Source organism: Panthera tigris, chromosome E2 (genome assembly GCF_018350195.1).
Source record: "Panthera tigris isolate Pti1 chromosome E2, P.tigris_Pti1_mat1.1, whole genome shotgun sequence".
Classification (NCBI taxonomy): Eukaryota; Metazoa; Chordata; class Mammalia; order Carnivora; family Felidae; genus Panthera; species Panthera tigris.
The window spans coordinates 35,814,122-35,821,182 of record NC_056674.1 but is presented as its reverse complement, the minus strand read 5'-3'; the positions used below and the strand labels follow the sequence as shown (position 1 = coordinate 35,821,182).

The window sequence follows — 7,061 nt, the reverse complement described above, 5'->3', positions numbered from 1 at the left end:
ATATCTACAAAGCCATGATGGCACAAGAGTGGAAAATGTGTTCAGTGTTAAAAAACTGTAAATGTTTAACAACTGATTGCACTATTGTATTCCTAATGACAACTAAGACATGAAGCTAACATGAGCTTGAAATTAAAAAAATAATAATAATGAGGAAAGTCTCAATATAAAGTAAAAATAGTAGTAACCTACAAAGGGAATTCCAGCAGGGAAAGAGTTGGTAATGAGAGAGGTACAGACAAGGAGAGGTAGGGTGTGGTAGCAGGAATGAAGAAGTGGATGTTGGAATCTTAACTCATTTGGTGTCACCATGTCTTCAATGCATCACACTTAGGGGCAGGACCCCTTGGACTGACAGAGCAATCCAGCAAATACAAGGTGGATGCTGATGTCTAAATTCTCTTCCCTTTTTCTCTTACCACTACCTGAGCCTAAACAAAAAAAGATTAAATCAACAGAGCTTGAAATATACGTATACATGTGTATATGTCTCTGTGTGCATATACATATATGTATGTGTATAGTAAGCATACATGCTATATAAGGTGTATGAACACATACGTATCTCTATAAAACATACATCACAACTATGTATCTGTGAAACCCTGTTCTAGTGATACTTGAAGCATCCCACATTCCTTTGCAGATGAATATCCACCCTACCAATTACAGTGGAAGGGGGAAATATTTAAATATTCAAGTCAACCTGTACAAGGGCATTCCCTTGATGCTAAATTTCATGGCTTGTTTTCACTCTACTTAATGTGCATATTGAACATAATCCTGAAGATTATATTATGCCTAAGACATGATTTTTCTGTTATTTGCTTGCCTCATGTCTCTTGCAGAATGAGCTGGGATTTAGTGTTATAAGCAATTATGAGTTTCACACATTATGCTTATAAAATAATGGAATATAGATTCCTTATACTATTTTATATACTGATCGATGAACAGAGAACACATAATTTTATCAGTTGACTATGGCAGCTAGTGAGTACATTTCATTTTCACTCAACCTCCAGGTAATAAAAAATAATGAATACATCACTATACTTTACTGTTTTATGTAAATGTTTCACGCAGTTAAAGAGTTATAAAGTCAAAATAAAATGTTAATGGCAGAGAAAGAAACGGCACAGTATTAGGAGCAGAAGGGTGGGTATGTTTTCTGGTCTGTTATGCATAAGCAATTTTTAAAAAGAAGATTCTACTTCGGTCTAACTGTGCTAATGCTTTAACTAATCTGGGAGTCAGCAAACTATAGCTCATGAGCTAAAGCTGGCCGATGACCTGTTTTGTAAATAAAGTTTTATTAGAGCACAGCCATACTCATTATTTTATATATGTTCTATGACTGTTTTTGTGCTCCAATGGCAGAGTTAAGTAGCTATAACAGAGGTGATCTGTGAAGCCAGAAATACTATCTGGCTCTTTGCAGACTTTGCAGACTCCTGAGCTAGTCCATACCCTGTCTCCCAGAGGGTGTAGAGCAACTTTCCTTAGGAAACAAGGTAGTCCTGAAATGGCCCCTGTACTGTACCATCACCATTAAAGGGTATGTTAAGCACAGTCAAGACTCTGCTATATCCAGTTCACCTGTCCTTCCAGAACACAGAAAAACACACTCACAGGCCCATGCCAAGGCTATCTTCCTCAGAACCCATATTTCCCTTAACAAGGGGAAGCTATCCATGCCTGCTGGAGGCTTCATTGTAGCCGTTGATGCTACTCAGGCTACTAGCCTGGGCCAAGACTGCCGACACTAACGTCTGTCAGTAGAGCCAATGTCTGATGTTGGGGACATGGTAGATAACTGCACTGATGATGCTTCTGCTGTTGCTGCCAGAACTGCTGTCCTTGTTCATCACACAATGAACACTGCCATTGTTTGCTCATGACACTGTGAATACTGCCATTGGCATGCAACCACTTCCCAGCCCTGTGACCAGTGCAAGTTTTGACCGCACCCAGTGGTAAGTAGAGTCAGATAGCTATCTTACTGTTTGCTTAAAAAAAAAAATCAGTCTGCTCAGGTAGGACTCATATAGAATCCGGGAGGAGAGGGACGAGATAAATCTCTCCTCTTTCTGGTGAATGATGCTATGTCATAGGACCAAACTTCCATCACATTCTCTATTCCTCAGTATGAATTCCCTCCCATGAGGTACCTGAGACCATCACATAAATAAATGTCAGGAAGCCCTCCCACCTTGTGATTCACAGGCCCTCCAGCCTTACTCAGGCTTAACTATTTCCTAGCTTGGGCTAATGGTGAACGGAACCTGTGCTATAGACCTAGAAGTTTAAACATCTCCCCAGATTCTCTCAGCCATGGTTTTCTGCTTGATGCTCTTGATGACCTTCTAGGAAAATTGCCTGGCAATAATCGAATTCTAATAGGTTGTTGGGGGGATGTTTTAATTTTCTTGCAGGGAGGGCTCTTAAATTCAGCAACCAGCCTTCTGGCAGGGACTACTTCGTGAGTTCATGGGCATGTGCAGTGAGATATAGTGAGGTCTACTAGGGGTAGAGAAGCCTAGCTCACATTGGACATCTGGGAACACAGGTATGTAGAGATAATACAATAGGACAACAATGCTGAGTATCTGTTTAGAGTGAACTGTTATCAGCTAAAATTTCAAAACAACCTGATTTTTACATGCCCAGTCTGGAGCTCAGCACAGAGCCCAGTGCAGAGCCCAGCATGGAACTTGAGCTCATGCCCCTGAAATCAAGACCTAAGTTGAGATCAAGAGTTGGACACTTAACCAACTAAGTCACTCAGATTCCCCCAGAACAACCTGATTTTTAAATGTGCACATGCAATTATTTGATCAAACCCAGCCAGGGCTTTCAGGGATAAGCCCAAACCTCTTTTTCTAGATATTCAGCAAAGGTATAACATACTCTTAGGCATATACAATAAATCACATGGTGGGGGCAGGGGGTGAGGGCGGTTTTTCTACAATTCCTGATTTTCTTCAGTGTGTTTGCACCTTTTCCCGTCATACATTGCTGAGCTTTTTGGACTTGTGATAATGTATTGTGTAAGCATCAATGCCTCATGTATCTTTAACATACATCCTGTAGGCTTCCCTGTTGCTCATGAGGACTAGCTCAGTGCCTATGCAGGTGCCCTGGCTTGTCCCTTGGAGTCCATGGACCTCTAAATTGCATGTGACCAGGCAGAGATTGCCCACGGATGACCTCCTATATTCTGGCTTGCTGCATGGATAATTTCATTGTCTCGCGTTTCTGCTTTCCTGGTAAGTCCCAGGAGGGCTACTGGAGACAGGCTAAGAATAACCCAGAACTATAGAGCAGCTGACATATGATGGTCAGAACTTTGGACAAGGGGAGTTAAGAATCCATGGATACATTCTTTTCCCTTCTTTTCCCCAAGGTGACTATTTAAAAAGAATAAAAATCCATACAGACATTTGGAAGACACACCATAGTCTGAGCAGTCAGTCACACTTTTTTTCTTTTTCAATGTTTATTTACTTTTGAGAGAGAGAGAGAGAGAGAGAGAGACAGACAGAGCACGAGTAGGGGAGAGACAGCGAGGGAGAAACGGAATCCGAAGCAGGCTCCAGGCTCCAAGCTGTCAGCACAGAGCCTGACGCAGGGCTTGAACTCACGAAGCATGAGATCATGACCTGAGCTAAAGTTGGCTGCTTAACCAACTGAGCCACCCAGGCACCCCAGCAGTCACACTTCTTTTAATGTTTATTTACTTACTGAGAGAGAGAGACAGAGAGAGCCAGAGAGAGAGAGAAAGAGAGAGAGCGGGAGAGGGGCAGAAAGGGAGAGATCTCGAGAGAATCTCAAAGCAGGCACAGCACAGAGCCTGATGCTGGATCTCACAACTGTGAGATCATGACCGGAGCCAAAATTAAGAGTCAGATGCTTAACCAACTGAGCCTCCCAGCAGTCAGCCACACTATTATAAACTGTGACCAGCTTGCCAATGGATCCCCCTGTATTTGCCCTCCCTTCTTTCCCACTTAATTTCCTTTACACTTCACTTCTGCTTCCTGAAAATTGTTCTCTCCAATAATATATTGGCACATAGCCTGTGCCCCAGGCTCTGCTTTCTAGGGAACCTGTTCTAAGACAATCCCCAGCAGAATTTTATTTAGGTAGAAAAAGCATGTGTAGTTCAAATGTGTAGCACATGAGACCTCAAAGTTTTAAACCCTGAAGAGGGTGGGGAGGTAATGGAACAGGGGAGAAAAATGAAGCAAAATAACTACTAATTCTGCCCCTTCCAGTATGGGGCCCTTTCCTGCATCGCAGTTCCCCTGACCCTGTAAGAGTGAAATTAATAGTTGCTGGGTGGTAAGAATGAAATGAGATAATGGATAGGAAGTAAGATAGATTATGTCATAGTTAATATATAGATCGTGGTGTCAGGCAAACCTTGGTTGGAATCCCAGATCCATCTTTTACAGGCTATGTTAACTCTGGCAAGTCAATATTTAACCTTGACATAGTAGGTAGTTCATAGAATTAGAATCATTGTGAATTACAAACAAAAGAATGTATGCAAAGTGCTTAGCACTATGCCTAGAACAGAGATGCTACTAAATATTATCTATTATTATTTTTAAAATTATTTGTGATGCTAAAAGTATTACACTAACAATAGCTATTACTAGCTCATTATAATCTTAATAGTTTTCCTTTTCATGATAAGTATTTCCATCATTTACATGAAATGGAAGATATGTCTTCCCCAAATTAAATGATCCCTTCACTAGGCATAAGTAACCAGATTATAAGATCTTCAATTTAATTCTTGCACTTCTGTCACTATGAGAAGCTATACAACGGGATTTGTGGGATTGAAGTAAATATAATATGGAAATGAGGTCAAAGATTCATGAAGCTTCTTTAGGCCTCAGGAACTAGTTACTAAGAAAAGATTTTTATTCAAGGAGATTGCAGTTCAGGAAGAAAGACAATGGTGGAAATTTATTTGACTGAGATTGGATAAATATAAGGTGTTAAAATACCACAAAGACACCAAACTTAGTGTGAGTGGTCTTGACCAATTGGGATTCACCAAACCACCTTTAATTCATAAAAGCTGAAAAAGGAGACAGACACATTTTCCTCATTATTTTGAAGAAAAAAAAATATTTTTTAAAAGGAATGTTTTTGAAAAATAAAATTAAAATTAAAATAAAATAAAATAAAATAAAATGTTTTGGAGAAGTAATTTGAGATGGTCTGTCTTTACTCCTATCAAGTACTCACCAGGACTTATCTTTAGGTAGGAAAAAGTTTAGGAGATTGAAAATTTTAAGAGGAAAGGGTGTTAAAATAGTCTTTCCACAATAAAAATGCACCTCTTTTACCTCATGAATTTCCAGAAATTTCTTTACCTGGAGACGTGGTCAGGAAGCACGTCTAAAATCCTCTTGAAATCTCTTGTCCCTGAGGATGAAATTTATATGTTTAGGGTGAGCTGAGAAGTTGGCCTCAGCTTCAGAAAACCCACAAGAAACTACGAAATGATTAGGCAAACCAAAAGTCAATGATGGCCTACATCTCTAAACACAAGGACAAGTGGATGTTCAACAAATAATAACATTTGCCAGTGGCAGTAATGCAACAAATCTCTTCCACACTATGAAAGCAGCAGTGAAGTATAAAAAAAGATTAACAGGTGTTCAATACAAACTGTTCCCCTGTATTTGCGTGCTTTCCTTTTCTTTGCCTGGGGGATGAAAGAACTAAGTAAAAGCACTCACTTATGATTCCTAGAACATTTCTGTGAGGTAGAAAGTAGAAAACAATAGATATCTATCTTGGTGAAATGAAGACTATAGAAGGTGTATGAGCTCCTTGGATGAAAAAATATATACTTTATCTCAAGTCTATTTCAGAAAAGAATCAGAATGGTTCCTTTGCTCTACATGATACAGATCTCCAGCTCACCCTGCAGTGCAAAAGAAAAAAATCATTTTTATTACTACTACTAGTGGTAGCAGTAGCTAACTTTCACAGGGCTTATTATGAGCACATTATTGAGCTTATTATGTGCCAAAATCTGTGCTCAGGGCTTTATATAGCTGAGTTTGATTTTCCTAGAGTTTGAGACTAAGGCAGGTGGGAGAGGTTGTGGGGGGCAGTGAGATGATCCTTGGAAACAGGAATGAGGGGATGAAAGGAAGAAGATAGAAAAGGAACAAAAGCTAATATATCTTTTACCTAGGTTACTGATTTTGGCCTCGAGGTCTTAACCTTTTCAAGACTTCTGAGAAGCATGTAAAATGACTTCCATAATTTTTCTTCTAAAAAACAGGAAGCTGGGGCTTTTATCCACTGGATTCCAAATCCCATTGGTTAAAGGTTGCCTCTTCTGCACTTCTGGGCTGCCCCTGTCTGTGAGCTAAGGGGGGTACCAAGGGTAGGAGAAGGCCCTGGGGCAAAAAAATAGGGAGATAAGCAATGGCTTGAGGTGGAAGGTGAGCAGTGTGAGTCAAATCATCTATCAAAGCTTTGGCTGAAATCAAATACATGCCAAGGAGATTTTGCAAAAGCAACAAGAGGCTCTGTGGCACAGCTAATTATATTTAATGCACATAATGCCCTATTAAACCATCATCATCTTCATTTACTGATATTAATGTCAAGAGAACTAATAAAATTTGCCCAACATCACACAGCTAGTAAATGGTGTAACAGGAATTCAAACCCAAGCAGTATGATCCCACATCCTTAGTCTTAATCATCTCATCAGCTGCAACCAGTAATCTAATCTCAACAACCTCTTGTCGAAGATATTCATTTTTCCTGTGCTAAGTAATCAAAAGAGAGAGAGAAAGAGAGAAAGAGAGAGGAGTGAGTCAACATGGCAGAGAAGTAGGGGGACCTGAAGTTCCCGTGTTCATATACAGAAGTATTGAGGCCAGAAGACTTGGAATTCCAGGAATCCAGGCTACAGAGTGACAGAAACATGTCCAGGGGCCTGTGGGAACAACTTGACAGGCCATAGGTGCATGATTGTGAACTGGAAGAGATAAAACAAGTGGTGTAGGAATGGAGGG

The 7,061-nt window shown here is 40.1% G+C and overlaps 1 long non-coding RNA gene across 1 annotated transcript; it reads left to right on the top strand.

Moving 5' to 3' along the window:
- Positions 1-2,442: 2,442 nt before the first annotated feature.
- On the top strand, positions 2,443-5,463 carry LOC122234144. The gene is made up of 3 exons (XR_006211905.1): positions 2,443-2,569; positions 3,094-3,269; positions 5,382-5,463. It is a non-coding gene; the product is annotated as an uncharacterized LOC122234144 (long non-coding RNA).
- Positions 5,464-7,061: the final 1,598 nt, after the last annotated feature.